Source organism: Ooceraea biroi, chromosome 2 (genome assembly GCF_003672135.1).
Source record: "Ooceraea biroi isolate clonal line C1 chromosome 2, Obir_v5.4, whole genome shotgun sequence".
NCBI lineage: Eukaryota > Metazoa > Arthropoda > Insecta > Hymenoptera > Formicidae > Ooceraea > Ooceraea biroi.
The window spans coordinates 2,339,313-2,355,523 of NC_039507.1; the positions used below are offsets into that span (position 1 = coordinate 2,339,313).

The 16,211-nt window shown below is 41.6% G+C and overlaps 1 protein-coding gene and 1 non-coding gene across 3 annotated transcripts in view; both read right to left on the reverse strand.

Annotated features, from left to right (window-relative positions):
* The window catches only part of LOC105287975 (CUGBP Elav-like family member 2), a 457,839-nt gene that overhangs the window by 380,978 nt on the left and 60,650 nt on the right, over nt 1-16,211 (reverse strand). For both annotated transcript variants that reach the window (XM_026975347.1, XM_026975346.1), the window contains exon 2: nt 12,436-12,660. The gene's annotated coding sequence lies outside the window, so the exon portion shown is untranslated. The remainder of the gene's footprint in view (nt 1-12,435; nt 12,661-16,211) is intronic.
* Nucleotides 11,410-11,544, reverse strand: LOC113561530. The gene has a single exon (XR_003406246.1). It is a non-coding gene; the product is annotated as a U4 spliceosomal RNA (small nuclear RNA).

Sequence of the window (16,211 nt, forward strand, 5' to 3'; positions counted from 1 at the left end):
AAGTTACCAGTGCAAATGCTTCTAACAAAAATTACCGTTTTTAAGTTACGTTATTAAAAAGTCATTAAATGTATAGAACAAGTCAATTTGCAAAAATACTTTTATTGAACATTAATACATGTATAATTTATATTTCTCTCTCCACAAAATTATATATATTGCTATAGGTATCAACTATTATTAACATTTATAACAATTCACTGTCATAACAATCCATGATGTCTGCAGACAAGAAATATTGTGATCATTGTTAAAAGTGCGATTGGAACATCCTGGAAAAGATTTCATAGCGTAGCTTTCAGTAGATCAGCACAAGTTAAGTCACTTTAGGGCACTCCGAAAGAGGCCGGACAAGAGCAGGTTAGTATTACTGGCCTCGAAGGTACCATTTACGAGACATCTTAGAGCGACCCAAAATCTATGGAAACGCGTCCCTTGTCATTTCACGTGTTAGTAACACATTGTAAGACCTTGTAAGAGCACGCTCCCCTAAGTTCTCACGAGCATAAATTTTCGCGAATACTAGACACGGAAATAACTGTGTGATCTTCTGCATTTTGGTACATCGCTCACAAAATATCCGTTAAATTCTTTATTTCCATATTCTTTGAGAAAAAGTATTCAAAAGCTGATTTCTCAATTTGCATACATAATTAAATACGTGCAATAAATATGTAAAATCTGCTCTATCTTCACATTCGATCATATTATTTAATGTCCGGACACATTATTTGATGTCCTAAGATTCCGCTTGGAAGTGAAATGAAAGATACATATCAAGTTCTACATGTTTGCTTCTTGTGTAAAGATTTGACTTACACTACAACGACGAAGAAAGTTCAGAAAGCAATTCCTCACGAGTTTCCCGTTTCTAAAGAAAAGCGACTCAACTTTGCACTTCATGGTTTTCCATACATCAGCAATGGATATTTCCTGTCGCGGTACATCGGAATAACCGAACGATGCCTCTGTAACGTCCTGCGGGAAGACCGACGACAGCCATAGTGAGATGATTTTTTAAATGGTTTCCGATCAGCGGTCGAAACGATTCGTCGGAGATAGGAAGAAACATCTTTCAGCGTAAAAGCTGCACGAAAATTCACACGAAACGAATAAAACTCACCGGTGCCCTTCGATGCTTTCAACAAAGTTTTTGGTATTACTGGCAGGCAACGCCTATTCTTATCGGTACTTTGGGGCGGAACAGCAACGTACAAATTAATCTTCTAAAAGCATCGACGACCTTTCTGCTAGTAGCCTCGGTAGCTTCGGTGCGCACTTGTGCTTAAGAAACTTGTTTGGAATATCGCGAAAGGAGCATTTTCGCCCCTCGCAGCAGACTTTGATGCCCTAAGATTCGTAGAAGGGTGCACGCAGAGATGAGACGAATGGAGTAGAGACGAGGGCGGAAGTAGCGACTCCGAAAGGAAGCGGACAAACGAGGACGAACGGGATCCTGAATTACTTGTGTGCCGAGACGACCTACCGCTGTCACCGGAATGATTTGATAAAGTAGTCTACGACAGATGCATCCTCTTTTCCGTCCTCTTTTCCGTCCTCCACCTAGCTGAAGGATCGCTTCCTCTCGCACTTTAAGCAACTGTGAAGAATTTCGTTAGATGTAATGTCGGACCTTATGGGGAAAGTGCGTCACTTAACACGTACGTGAGTTTACATGATACAAATTCTGATACAATTTTTCCTTAAATATTATATTAGGTCGGTGCATAAGTTCTCTTGCCAATTTTGCAATTTTTTTTATTGAATTAAACAACATAGTATAAATCAAAGTATTTTCTATCATATTTTTCTACGACTTTTTCCGGTAACATATGAATCGAAAGAAGAAGGCATCTTATCGGAATTACATCAGCAATATATTTGATTTTATTTAATCTCTTCCATCAAGTTATAAATATAAATTTACAAAAAGAAGAAAGAACAATTAATTACAATCTTGATTTATGTATGAATCTGTAGAGAACAGATCCACGCTACCGCGACTTTCGAAGCCGCATTAACTCGCAGATAGTTAAGTATCTATTGCTGGTACTCGTGGCGTTTCCTTTCCAACGTACTCCGGCGTCCGATATTATTGTATCGTAATTAGCAAAGTGGAGACGGTCGGGCGCGGCAATGTGTGTATAAGCAAACTGACAATAATTAATTACGTGGCTTAACAGCGGCGTTTAAGTTAATGCCCGGACCGTGTGCTTATGCTGCCGAGTTTCCGGGCGAAACTAAATTTAATATCGTGCCTATTACAATCTACCGGATTATATTTTGGTATGTGGACGGCATCTCATAGATACGAGAACTGCATGCATACTGAGCGTGCATGTGTGTACTCAAAGGTCTGCGTTATGCCGGACCCAGCCAGCGGATGCGGCCAGAATTCCGGTCCGGAACAAGGGCGGTTTAAGAACACCATTTCGGCTGGCCTGGTTATACTCTATCGCCTGTCGACTTTCCTTTTCCTAATTATTCTCTCTGCCAAAAATGTGAGTTTGTCTAATTTTTGTAGCAGCTTTTGGTAATTATAAAGTATTGTAGTAATATAGTTTTCCTTATAACATCGTGTTCTCGTCTTCAAATCATGTAATGCACGTGGATATAAAAGTAATATCATAATTAAATTTAACTGTAAATTTAATCGTTATGAAATAAAACATGAAGAAGAATACACTCTAAGTTATTCGGAATATCTAACAAGTATTTCAATTTTTCTTAAAAAGAGAGACAGATTTAATTACTAGTTGTAAAGCATAAATACGATTTACAGCTCGTTACGTGAAACATGTTGGAGAGTCAGGTTACCATCGTCTTTCATTCTTTCCCGTTTGCGAACTAGCCGTTTCCTTTGGTCCCTTTGCAGACGCCCGGTGAGAATTACGACCTGGTTCTAACAGAACTTTCGCCTCCAATTCGAACGACAAAGTATCTGTCTTTCTCTTTCTCTTTTCCGAACTACTCGTCGTTCCACCCCCTTCAACTATCCTTCCTTCCCCCCTTTACAACTTCATCCTTTTTCCACCATTAACAGCCGAGGAGAACGGACTTAATCCCAGCTAGCTGGCCAGTAGCGTATCTCGATGTCGTCTGTTACGGAGCCCTAGAGACCAAGATGTTTTTCCCAAGAAACCTTCCAGCAATTAACTAATCCCAACGCAATATTCTTCAATCACATGCCGTTGATTGGCGTTGAGATTTTTCTTGCAATATCATACTAAATTTCATATAATTATCAATAATTCCTGTTTCACAGAACGTTATCGCGATACGTGCAATTTATTATATCATGATAATGTAAAAGTACATGCGCGTTATATATATTTACATGCACAAAACTTAATTAACGCTAACAATAACTGTATAATTGAAATTTAATACTCTGCGTTTTGTGACTAAAATTAAATAATAATACAAAAAGAAAAAAAATAAAAGTCAGTAACCACACACAAAGAAGTCAGTTAATAAATATTTCATTATATAAATCTGATACATATAATTTTATCTATCTATATTTGTCTAATTATCTGTACAAATATATTATAGATTATAGATATACAGTGCTGGCAAAAAGTTCCGGAACGGTTAAAAATCTTGGAAAATAATGATTTAGTGGAAAAAGGTTTCAAACAAAAAGCATAGGGCTTAAAAAAATCTATTAGATGATGATATCTATTTGACCTTGGTATGACCTTGGAAAGCCCGGTCATGGTCAACATAAAAATCTTAAATGGAAACCCCTATTTTTTATTACATATTCTTGTAGCTTAGCTCGAGAGCTTTTCGAAACGCTATAATAAATCTTTTTCTCTTACGTACTTTTTGACTTATAAGGCTTGAAGGTTACACAGTACCGCCGGCATTAGAATTACTCAAGGTATACCGCATGGAGGTTGCACGGTCGGATTTACACCTCTTTTGTGCGGGAGTGTGTGTACGCGCGCGCGCGTGTGCGTGTGCGTGTGCGTGTTCGTGTGCGTGTGTGTGTAATGTCGTTGTTCGTACATACGAGTATAAACTATTTTTGTGAAGTTAGTTTTATGAAGAACACACACACACTCATACACGCACGCGCGCGCACGCACACCCACACACACACTCATACACGCACTCATACACGCACGCACGCACACACGCACATACACGCACATTCATATACGCACGCGCGCGCGCACATACACACACACACACACACGCACAAAAGAGGTGTAAATCCGACCGTGCAACCTCCACGCGGTACACCTTGGGTAATTCTAATGCCGGCGGTACTGTGTAACCTTCAAGCCTTATAAGTCAAAAAGTACGTAAGAGAAAAAAATTTATTATAGCGTTTCGAAAAGCTCTCGAGCTAAGCTACAAGAATATGTAATAAAAAATAGGGGTTTCCATTTAAGATTTTTATGTTGACCATGACCGGGCTTTCCAAGGTCATACCAAGGTCAAATAGATATCATCATCTAATAGATTTTTTTAAGCCCTATGCTTTTTGTTTGAAACCTTTTTCCACTAAATCATTATTTTCCAAGATTTTTAACCGTTCCGGAACTTTTTGCCAGCACTGTATATATTATATATTATAGATTTGGTACAATCATATTATATGAATTTGATCCTCATCGACTAAATTTTTTATTCACTTGTTTATAATTGAAGTTATAATGTAATTAATTAGCTAAGCCGATTTGAGCAATTTCCTACAAGCAAAATTCATACAAACGGATCTAAATGCATTCAACCATGTTCTAATGAGCTCTCATAGTTCGCAAAACGACTGACATTCACGGAACTTCATAGCCTGGAAATTCTGAGTTTGCCTTCATAGCGAAAAGCGAAGTCCTTTGAGGAAACCTTAGGAAATGAAGCCGATGGATACGATGCGTTCTTCAACAAAATGGTCGTAGTCATTGCGGTGGGCTTCCAATCTTCCAGTCGATAAATTACACGTCCGTTGATCATAACGCGAGGATTCCATTCGCGCCTGTCGCATGGACCGACCGGAAAAAATTCACTGGCACCAGTCAAACCGCGGCTATAAAGTATCGAATGCTGCCGCACTCGCATCCTCCCTCTGTCCGAGAGCGCAGAGGACAATACGCGAGATGTATGCGATGGGCGAGGAAAAGGGATCGGCAGTTGCAACATGGACGTGTGCCGATGGAGGTTTGGGGTGGACCCCTGGCTGCTGGATGTCGGCAGCAGCTGTGAAATGTTTATGAAGGCCCGACTAATTTATCACACTCGCACACAACAAAGTCTGTGCACGCGTGTCGACTTTATCACACTTGCCGATACGAATCGCGACCGCCATCGGCCGGCACCAATCGATACACCGTCGAATCGAGCAACAGTGCACCTATGAAGTCGGAAAAGAAGCTCAATCACCAAGCAGCGCACGGAAAATGGTTAATTCGACAAAGGAGTCGGGGTAGCTTTGCTAATTAATTCGGAGGGTCGAAAACTGCCGAGCAAAATTGAGAACAGACTTATGGGATCGTATTTCATATTTCTGACGGGCTGAAATGTAAGGTGATTCGTGACCTCGTTCGTAATTCTCGTCGCTTCCAAAAAATTCTTTAAATCACTTTTATTTCTGTGGTCGTTAAAGATATATGTAATTGCTGTATGTGGGTTAGATAAATCCAGTCTATCTAGATTTAATTCAAAATGGATGAAATAAGAATACCTATTTGTATCATATAGATTTATTATGTAGTTTAAAGTATCCTGAACTAAAAAATCTTATTGCTTAATTTTTTTTATTTCACTAAACGTAATCATAGCGTTCATATTTTCCAATTGAATCGAATTACCATTCGAGTGGAAAATTTAAAACTGTGTGACTCAGCCAATAATATATGGTCTAGTTTATATCAGCTATTTTTTACAAGCAGCAGGGTGAAAGATCGTCGCGATTTGGCGTAAAATGGTTGCAACACCCAAGGGCGACCGAGCGAAGCGGCAAGTTTCGAACAAACGATCGTTTGGAAGGACCGATAACATCGATTTTAGAAACGCGTTACTTCCTAGGGAAAATGCTATAAAGTTTGCGAAATCAGTCAAAGTTATTTTTAAAGCAAAGTTAATTTCCAAACCAGACTAACAAATCGACCACACATTTGTAAACAATCTAACTAATTCGTTACTCATAAATCTGTCTAGAAACCGCGTGTAATCATGCAAACCTTATTTCTTGTATTTTGTGTCTCAGATTCTTACGAAATATATATATATATATATATATAATAGTGTCACACAAGCATTCAGAAACCCATCGTCGACACAATATACATTTCGACAGATATTTTTCGATAACCTCTCGATTTCGAACCGATAAAAAGAAAAACGCGCTGGTGGAAGTAGGTTGCCGCTTGCGAGGATGGTGCTTGATGGACGCCTTCTACACGCGGACACATACGGCGTCGTGCGGGCGGTTACATAGATCGAGGTGTTCTTCGGAAGCATTTGTACCTTCCCACAGGTATCAAGGGATATACCGCAGAGTGACAAGGGACCGGGACAATAGGAACGGTATGATCCACGTACGTCCGCCGTACGTGCGCCTATTCCTCATACAATGCATTTACGAATGGCGATTCGGTTCAGTGGTCGCTTTTAAACGTATGTCGCACATTGCCGAATAACAGGCTTACCGCAATAACGGGGTGCCAAGGGTGATGGTGGCCGGAACTAAGAGGTGTCGCGAACTTTATCGCTGGCAGAAATTCTCGCGTAAACCGAGGTGAGTTCGTCGCGGTCAAAAATGGAATTTTTTAGTTAAGCGGCAGACTCGCGGCCAAACGACCGACCGAGCGAACGAGCGATAATTTTTACACGTTCAAAAGCGCGGAACTTGCTCAAGTACTAAACTGCCTGTAAAGAAAATTACGAGCGTGCGGAAGCATGCATTGTGTATGAGGTCCTCGCGAATATTACTCTTCTCAGTGTTGCCTTCGCAACGAGATAGTGACTTTGTGAAATTGCTTAACAACGTTATTTGCCGTAAACGCACCGCGCGGTCTCGGGGACTCCGCAATACCGCACAGCAATGCAGAGGAGTTGCATCTTTTGCGGATTCAAAGACGCGGCTAACAATAAGAGAACTAAAAACAAAAGTATTCGCGCGTTACACCGTCAAGAGTTCTTCGAACCCTGAAAAGTAACATGTCCAAATTATCCAGCACAGGACGATTATTCGAGCGATATTGTGAAGATTAAAGTTACAATGCGAGAGCAAGTGTAATCTTAATCAGTCTACCGTTCACGTACAGCAGAGGGATGTAACCGTATTTTACGCCAACTGCGGATCCACCTCGCACCTTTGAAACATGCATGGCGTTAACCGCATTTCGCCAGACACTCAATAATGTAGGTTGATTACCCTAAATAATGCACCATTATCATTCGATCCGTCCCGTAATCATCCGATTAATCAATTATTAAACGCCGGCCAATAGTAAATGTTGCTGCCGCGTACTCACCAGGGAGCATGTCCGTGCGTTCGATGTCACGCCGAGCGTTTATCTAGTTTTGCAATTCGTCACTCGACATGCCATTTCGGCGTATGAGATGGTTTTCACAAAATGAGCATGATACATTGGACCGGCCGTTACGTCAATATTTCACCGTCATTGCGAGGTATCGACGAAACCCGTCGGATTTCAAGCGTTAAAGAGCGAATTACGTTAATCTGACAAATAGCCCGCGGACTCGCCGACATGATTTCGAGCATGTGTCGGACTACTTGCGATTCCGCTAATTATTAATAGCGATCTAGTACTAACTATTCATCGCTCAAGAAATACATGTTCACGTTGCGCAGCTATTGACAAATGATTGATGCGACGTAATAACATGAATGCGCGATTATTAACTTGATCATTAACTTCATGTGTACATGTGAAACACGAGCGGATTGTATAATAGATTGCAGGCTTTACATAAATTAGTAAAGATGCAATAAGTATCTTCCTTTTCAAATATGTTATACAAAACGTTTTCTTAAAAGCTCAGCTGTTTAAAGAAATAAAATAAAATTTATGTTAATTTTGAGTATTCAATTGATTTTAAGATTGAAAATTGAAATACGTAAAAAGTCTGTTAAGTAAATCTCTTTTTCCGGAAACGCAATCGCATTTAACAGTTTTGTTATTCTATCATAAACAATCCTTATAAATGAACATTCTCCTCGCGCCGAATCGATGTGCAAATCAATTATATATTTTCTACTGCTACATAGGGACGTTGTTTTCGACCGAAAATCGATATAACTCTTCTCTTCTCTTGCAATCGTGCGCTATCGTAGGAGGCACAATGAAGCGATCACAAGGCCTCGTCTATGAACACCGGCGAAGCGTGAGCGCGATCAAAAACCGGGCGTGCGTTTATGTAAAAAGCTTTAACGTCAGCTTGTTCACGGTAGCTCGTTACACGTTAATCTTTCCGCAGCAAATACACCTGCTTTTTTTCAGGCTTCCTTCCCGTCCCTTCCATTGCAAATCCCCTACAGCCACCACTCGCTTGCCTCTTTATATCCGCGATATTAGCTACGCAGGTCGGTCGCATGGAAAAAATGCTAATTTTCGTTGCAGACCTCACAAACCTTCCTCGTCGTCCCTGATCCCCGTTCTGACCCTCCCCGCGCTGTTTCATCCACCCGCGCCCCATCGGCTATGGTGGCCGTACGGTATTACGCCGCCTCTTTATAACGGAATATCTAATACGCGCTTGTTCTCAACGTGAATACACCGAGGAGGAATGAGAAACAAAAAGAGGGAACGAGAGAGATAGAGCATATTTACGTGTGCATGTGCGTTGAAGGGAGAAGAGGACCGAAAAGGGGAGACACACGCCGGGGATGGTTTATAAATAACGCGAAGTACCTTAATATCGAAAACAGCTCGGCCTTTCCGAAAAGCGATGACAAGGCATCCGTTACACGCTGCGTGGCACCAGATGCGCCCGTCTTATTACGTATGAATGAAATTGCCGGCGCGCTTTTGTAATACGCCGCTGGCATAAAGCGCCAAGTCTCGGCGATTCAATTTTTAAAATTCCATTTCGTTTCCCGTATAGATACGTATCGTATACGGTACACGCGTGTGCGTGCACGGGACCGTGCCACGCGCGCGAAAAACGCACGGCGCTCAGCGGAAAAGCGCGGTGCGCCCCTGAAACGCCAAATATCCCCGGTCGGGTTTACCTGCATTTCCAAATTATGCGCATCATTATTACCACGCTCGCTTTCCGTCCGCCGTAAATTATACGAGCCGGAATATTAATTGGATCCCATCATGTGACGCGAGGAAACAATCGACATCTTTCTCCGCGTGTGCGCCGCGCGATATTAAATCATGACCCACGACCGTTGAATTGTGCTGCAAAATCGACGATCTCAAAACGACAAAACGTGACGTGATATGTTACGGGTGCGCAATTCGGCATTCGTTCTGTCTCTCGATTATTCGTTACCATCGACAATAGTCATACGTTAACTCTCTGTGCGACGACTTCGGAAGTCGGCCGGGACTTTTATAACGCTCGCGTGAATCCACATAAATCGCGGAAGTTGCGCTGACCAGTGACCATTCAGATGAGGCTTTTCTCGCCTTCTCTCTCTCTCTCTCTCTCTCTCTCTCGATCTCTCCCTTCTATTCTGTTCCGACACACGAGCCTCGTTAACTTCTCAGCCACGAGCGCGGCGAAGCGAAGCAAACTTCGACTTGGTGAGCGCGCGTTGACTGCTCGGGACCTAGAGGCAAATAACCAACTAAAGTCGTTACGAAGGACAAAAGTGCGAGGGCACGGCCGAGCGTCAATTGCAATCGAGCTTAAATCCTGGCTATCTCCGGCTACAGCGAGAAACTCCGTAGCTCGTGCTCGGCCGTGCTATAAATTAGACCATAACTTGGCTTCGTCCTTCCGCATCGGCCTGCAACGCGCTCGCCATGCGGGCCTCTTAACTCCGTAGTTGCGTCGCGCCTCAAGATTTACACCTCGCGTGCACGTTGCGAGCGAGCTCACTCGTAATCGTTCTTCTCTTCTAGTCGGCCAAATGTACCGGCGCATTTCCTCGTGAAATAGTGCAACGCGATGATGCATTATCGAGCGGCGCGCTCTCTCCGTTTCGACTACTTAACGATAGAACGCCGCTTGTGTTCTAGTCTTCGTACATGCGTTTCAGTGTTTAGTGAGAAACGTCTCCGCTCTGGGATTCGTAAATTAATTACTATCTCGTGCGCTTACAAAGGGAAGCTTTCGCAATCGCTCGTACATTCGACGCTGCGAATTGTCTCAGCGATAGTATATACAAGTGAACGAAGAGCGGAGCTGCTTATTAGATATTAAGCTGAAATTCTGATTTGTTTATCTTCACGATTTCACTTAGAGATATATATGTATAAAGTTTAGAAATTCAAATTGCTGTAGAAATTTAAAAAGTGATTGTAATAAAAATCGGAAGCGAGGTGAAAGATAATTAAGAAATCTTTCCTTCCATCGTACCAAGATTTTCAATTCGATGTTATCTTGCTTTTGATTAAGCATTGTGTTTTGTTCTTAACGTTTATGTTGTTTGACTTTTTGCCGTGTAATATCTCATTCCAAACCGTCGTGAGCTGTGAAAATTGGTAAGAGATGATCTTTTGTTATTGTGTCTCGGTACTGAAATGTAATTTGTTGGTGAATTAAATCAACTAAATTTGAATCATCCCTCTGCTTCACGCTTCTGTTGGGATAAATCCGGCTTGCCATTCTTGCTCCTTAAGAACCATATTATACAGATATTGTTCACAAAAAAACCGATGTGAAGATTACACAAAATGGAAAGCAAGTAAAAGCACATTTCGCGCATGATATCTAATTAATACTTTTATTATTTATTTTTTGTTATTAAACTAAGGGTTGTTGATTGCAATCAGCAAACATTGAAGTGAAGTTTTGAAGAATTTCTTTTGATATTTTATATTGTGTCGAATATATAACAGTATGTTGTTGGAATTTTATGCATAGGGGAAATAAATAAAAAACATCTCGTCTGTTGCGATAGAATCCTCTTTGATTTGTAATCTCATAACAAAAGGAAGATAACGAACACACTTTGCAAAAACGTGCACAATAAAAAAATATTTCATCGTACAATTTTTACAATTTCCACAATACTGACCACATTGCGCATCTATCGTATTTATTGGTAACCCCGTTTATTAATTATCATAGACCTTTGAAAACTTGAAAAAAAAAACTAAAAAAACTGTAAAAATAGTTTTTACACTGTTTATACAATAAGCGACTACAAAAGTTTCTTTCTCATTTCTATTCTTTTATGCAGAAACTGATCAATATCGCGACATCTTGTAACTTTTTTTCAAACTCATAATCATTTTGTTTATATTGTATTATAAGTTTCCGCAGAAACTTTCAAAAATTGCCGTAGCCAATATTTCACATCGTTATAGCATTGGTATTGGTAAGAGTTTTCAACCAGCAATAATCGCACTTATCATATCATAAGTTACGACATTGCCACTGCGCAAAGATGACGAGACGGTCCGTCGGATTAGTATTTATTCAAGCATTCAAGCATTTCAATATCAAGAGCAGACTCAACATAGCGCATTTCGAGAAGCAGATTTTATAAAGTAAATAACAAGAATTAATCTAGTAAATATTTTCATTGTATGTATAATTGTACTATAATATAATTGTACTTAAAATTTTTAAGTAAATAATAATGTAAATATATGGATAAATTACGTTTTTAAATATGCGTCTATTCATTTATTATCACCAATAGTTTTGGCAAATGTATAATTAGTTTCTCACAGTTTAGACTTAAGTTTTACTTCAGCCTTCGTACAATGCAGATGGTCAAAATTTCATTCTACAGCAATCGTTAATAATCCTAAACAGCAGAATGAAACTTCGCGGATAACATCCTGGCGTGCCGCGCAGGCCGACCCTTAGTACACACGTATAAATAATCCTCCGTGTGGGAGAAAGTTGTAGCGTGATCCGGTGTGATTTCTTTCGGCAAGAAGTTAACGTTCGCCGGAAATTACAAGCGACTTTATCCGATATATCACCGCGGCCGACGCCGCGGCATGCTTCGGGGGGTAAATAATAAAAATACATTATTCAACTCCCAACTTTATAACGAAGTGCCCCGAAGTTAGCGCGGCGTTTCGCTTTACTTTCCCCTCCCTCCTCCCCAGGCTCAGTCACTTTGCCTCTTTGTAAGCGACTTAACCAAGTTTTTGCAAACTATCCGCGTCGCCGCGTCGGCGTCTCCGCCGCGAGACTCCGCGCACCCTTACCCGCCCTTCCTCTCTATCACCCCCTTGCAACCCCTAAGCGAGGGGGTAGTTTCACGCGCATTGCCCGCGCGAAATATACTCCACGCTCTCGCGAGCTCATTTCCGTGCTGCTTACCTTGCGCGAGGGAACGAAGGAACGCTCGGCCTCGAATGATCGGTTGTGCGGCTGACTGCGCAGCTCGATGTATCGGATGTGGTCAGGCACGCGAAACCGAATGCGATCTCGGCAAGAAATCCAGGCAGAACACGTAGGTTTGCGATGCACGCTTGTTTGATCGCTCGATGGTGACGCTGGACGGATGACGATTTACACGGTCAAACCAATATAAACGAGCGAGCGCTGTAATGAAAAAGTTCATATGTTAAGTAGAAGAATGCGAGAACAAAGCGATTTTCAACTTAATCGATTAACTGTAATTAATGCCTCTATTAAATAATTAATTTTGGCAATATTGCCATTGCTGTTGAATTAACATAAAAAATCCACTTTTTCAACTCATTTTTAGGCAACCTACGTTTGTTTAACTTTTTCGCCATCGGCCGAATAGCGATTACTAGAAAATGACAATGTAAACTATTAGTGTTAGACAAAAGATATAACTTTCCAAGTATAGGAATATAATACAATTTACAGAAAAATAATGTTTATTTAAATTTATATTTAGAAGCCATTTCATGGATGACATACTCGGCGTTAGGAGCGAAAGGGTGAAATAATCTATTGGCAATATTAAGAAAATATATTTTTCTGTATTTATAAGATTTGTAACATTAAAAATACGTGTTTGTAGACTATTAATTCACATGAGTGAGTTCAATATGGAACGCAATGTAACTGTTCGATCTATCTGATAGATATATAACGCCTGACTCGATATCATTGCCGTAGATCTCCCCGATAAAGGGAACAATGCCGGGTATCTCGTCCCGCTCCCAAGCTGCATTGCGCCGTTGTCTCGGCCAATAGGCTACCGCGTAGCGGAATGATAAGAGCAAATTTAATAAAATCATTCCACAGAGGCAGGAGAGGGGAAGGCCATACCAGCCTCTGTGTCTCTGATGCTACTCGCGGCACTCAGAGAGAGACATCTTCTTTCGAGATGAAACACGACGGAAGAAAGGAAGAAAGGGCTTCGTATACTTCGAAGAGAGGGTCGTCCGCCCTCTGTCCCGCCAGTAGATGCTTAAATTTCGCGAGAATTCCACGAACGAAGATTGCAATAAGAGCCAGGGCAACTAGTGAATTTTTCATGCCGGTGAGCCGAAGCTAAGGCAAGAAGGCAGCTACTGCTTGCACCGTGTATTTTTTATGTACATTCTATTTTTGCTTTTCTCCCTTCTCTCCACCTCTTTCTTGACATTAGTTCTACATCATTCCTTCCTTCTACTACCTTCCATTTTCCACCTCCCCTCCTTCTAGGTTCTACGCTTCTTCCTCGTCCATCTCTTATTCCTTCCGGATCCACTTCCTCGCGTCCATGAAGCTTGGGCATCGGAGGGAAAGGAAATTTAATTTAGAGTGCTCGAGAGGAGGAAAAACGTTGGAGAATCGGAACGAGACCGATGGAAATACAAAAATAAAGTTGTAAAGTCAAGCAAAGCTCTTTTATCAATTGATTAAATTGCGAAAAAATAATTCGAGAAGGACTGGTGAATAGTTTTGCGGCACGAGCAATGTAGACGTCACGCGGCCGTTCGCGGATCAGCGGAACTTTTTTAAACGAACTTCTCCGCTCCGCATCGTGCTACGCGAGTAAACTCTGGTAATCGAAACAATTTAACAGTTTTTCTAAACATGACTCGACATCAGGCAGGTGTCTAAGAAGGGTTGAGCGAGGGCGGACTCGAGGATAAGTCGACGAACGACGAAGCGGCAAAGAAAAAAAGGATAGAATTGAAGGGAGATACGATCCGTGAATATTTCAGGCGCGCTAGGAGGGTGCGAGCGAGCGGGTGGAGAGAGGGATATTTTTCGAGGCGCCTCCGTAATTGGCGAGTTGAATCATTGATTAGCCGGCAGGCAGACGGCTTATGCCGAGCCTCTGCCACACCTCCGCCCCTGCCAACCCCCAATCTTCCTGTTCAACCGACTGCCACCCTGCTAGTCGGCACGGAGGGTAAAGATCTAATGTAGCCTAAGATATTACTCCGCCAGATTAAAACTCGCCGAGTGGCAGAAACGGCCGTCCTTGTAATAATGCAGAAATTTAATTAGTCCGCCGACAACGTGTTTTCGCCCTTTCGCCCATTTCGACGCGAATTTCGCTGGCCGGCCGTGCCGATCGCGTAACGATTTCGTTAAATGCTAATGAATCCACTTTCTCGGTTAGTATTTCTTTTTCTTTTATTTTTTTTATCGCATTTGCTGTAACTAGGAGATCGCGTAAAGCTGCTATTCTGCCGTTGGAAAATCCCAACATAAAATAATTATTTTTTCATTTCGAAACATTTTGAAAATATCGTCAAGTATTCATACAGTTTTAACAGTAACAGTAGCATTTTTCAATGCTTTTGTCTCTCTAAAATGTAAAATGTAAAAATTGTAAAACTATAAACAAACGCTCTTGTAAATTTCATTCAATCGCAAAAGAAAAATTAGGATTATTTTATGCATTCTCTGGAGTGAGCATACAAAAGCAGCAATTAAGTAACAGATTTTCATGGTGGCCGATGCGTTAATCCACCTGCTTAGGAAGCGTACGGAGTAAAGCGTCACGACAGTAACCTCGTAATCGCCAATGAGTGCGATAACGAATTTGATAACGTTAAAATCCCGGAACTCGATAACCACGTTATTCCAACGTACAGGTTCTTGCGGCCTCCCGGCCGAGCCGCGAAAATATTATGTTACACCTCCGTAGAATCGGGAAAAGTTTCGCGAGCAGTGGAGGTAGCAACGGTGGTGGTGGCGTGCAAAATAAGACTGGGAGGAAAGCGGAGAGGCTGGTCGTGGCGTTCAAACGAGTTGCCAAGAAGTTTCGCCGAAGAATGGAAACTCTCGTCGCCCATCGTCGGTGCCGTCGAGCGGAGCTACCAACCCTCTTCCTCCCTCGGCTGCGTCCCTTCACAACCCCGCCGACCGCAACCCCTCGCCTGTAGCGCAACAATCCGCAACACCTCTCTCCGCGCCCTCAATCGGACCGAAGTGCCACGAAATAAAACTTGTTTTCGACAGGCTGGGAATTTCATTTGCCTCCGCTGTGCGTGTTCCCGCAAACGCACCAAGGACACGTCCGAGTCGCGATTCAATCAGATCGATCGGCCGTGTCGGATAGTGGATGCGAGCGAAGTACGTGTCGGAGAACATCGCGGGAACTGCCCGAGCTGGCCTCCCCCTTTAGGGGAATTATTTTATAGGATTACAAACGTAAGCGTGTAACAGCGATGACAATGGGGTGGTCACCGGAGGGTCACGCAAAAGGGTGGCATTACCAGATATTTAATCGTGAACAAGTCAACGGTATCGTCGACAAAATCGCATCGTCTCAGCGTGATCGGAATTTCAAATGCCTCCCCTTCCTTCCCACGTAGCATTCACGCATTAGCACTGTGGTTACCGAATTTTATTTATTTTCGAATCGCAAATTGTGATACTGATAGCTACTACGTGATTTGATTAAACGAAATGGGGAAATCAGTAAATAATTATGGAAATTTAGTCATTGAAGAGTATTGTGCTGTCGAAATAGCCTTTATAACATTTTATATATAATGTTTCTGATTTCTTCTAAAGTTTTCATGTTTTAATGCTTCAATTTGTAAAAGAAAATTGATTGATTTTTTCTAGGTATGATATTTATTTTACCAACTATTGTTCTCCAATTTCTATTTCAACTTTTTGAACATGTTATTTGCAATTTTAATAACTTATCAACTTTTACTATTCTCTTA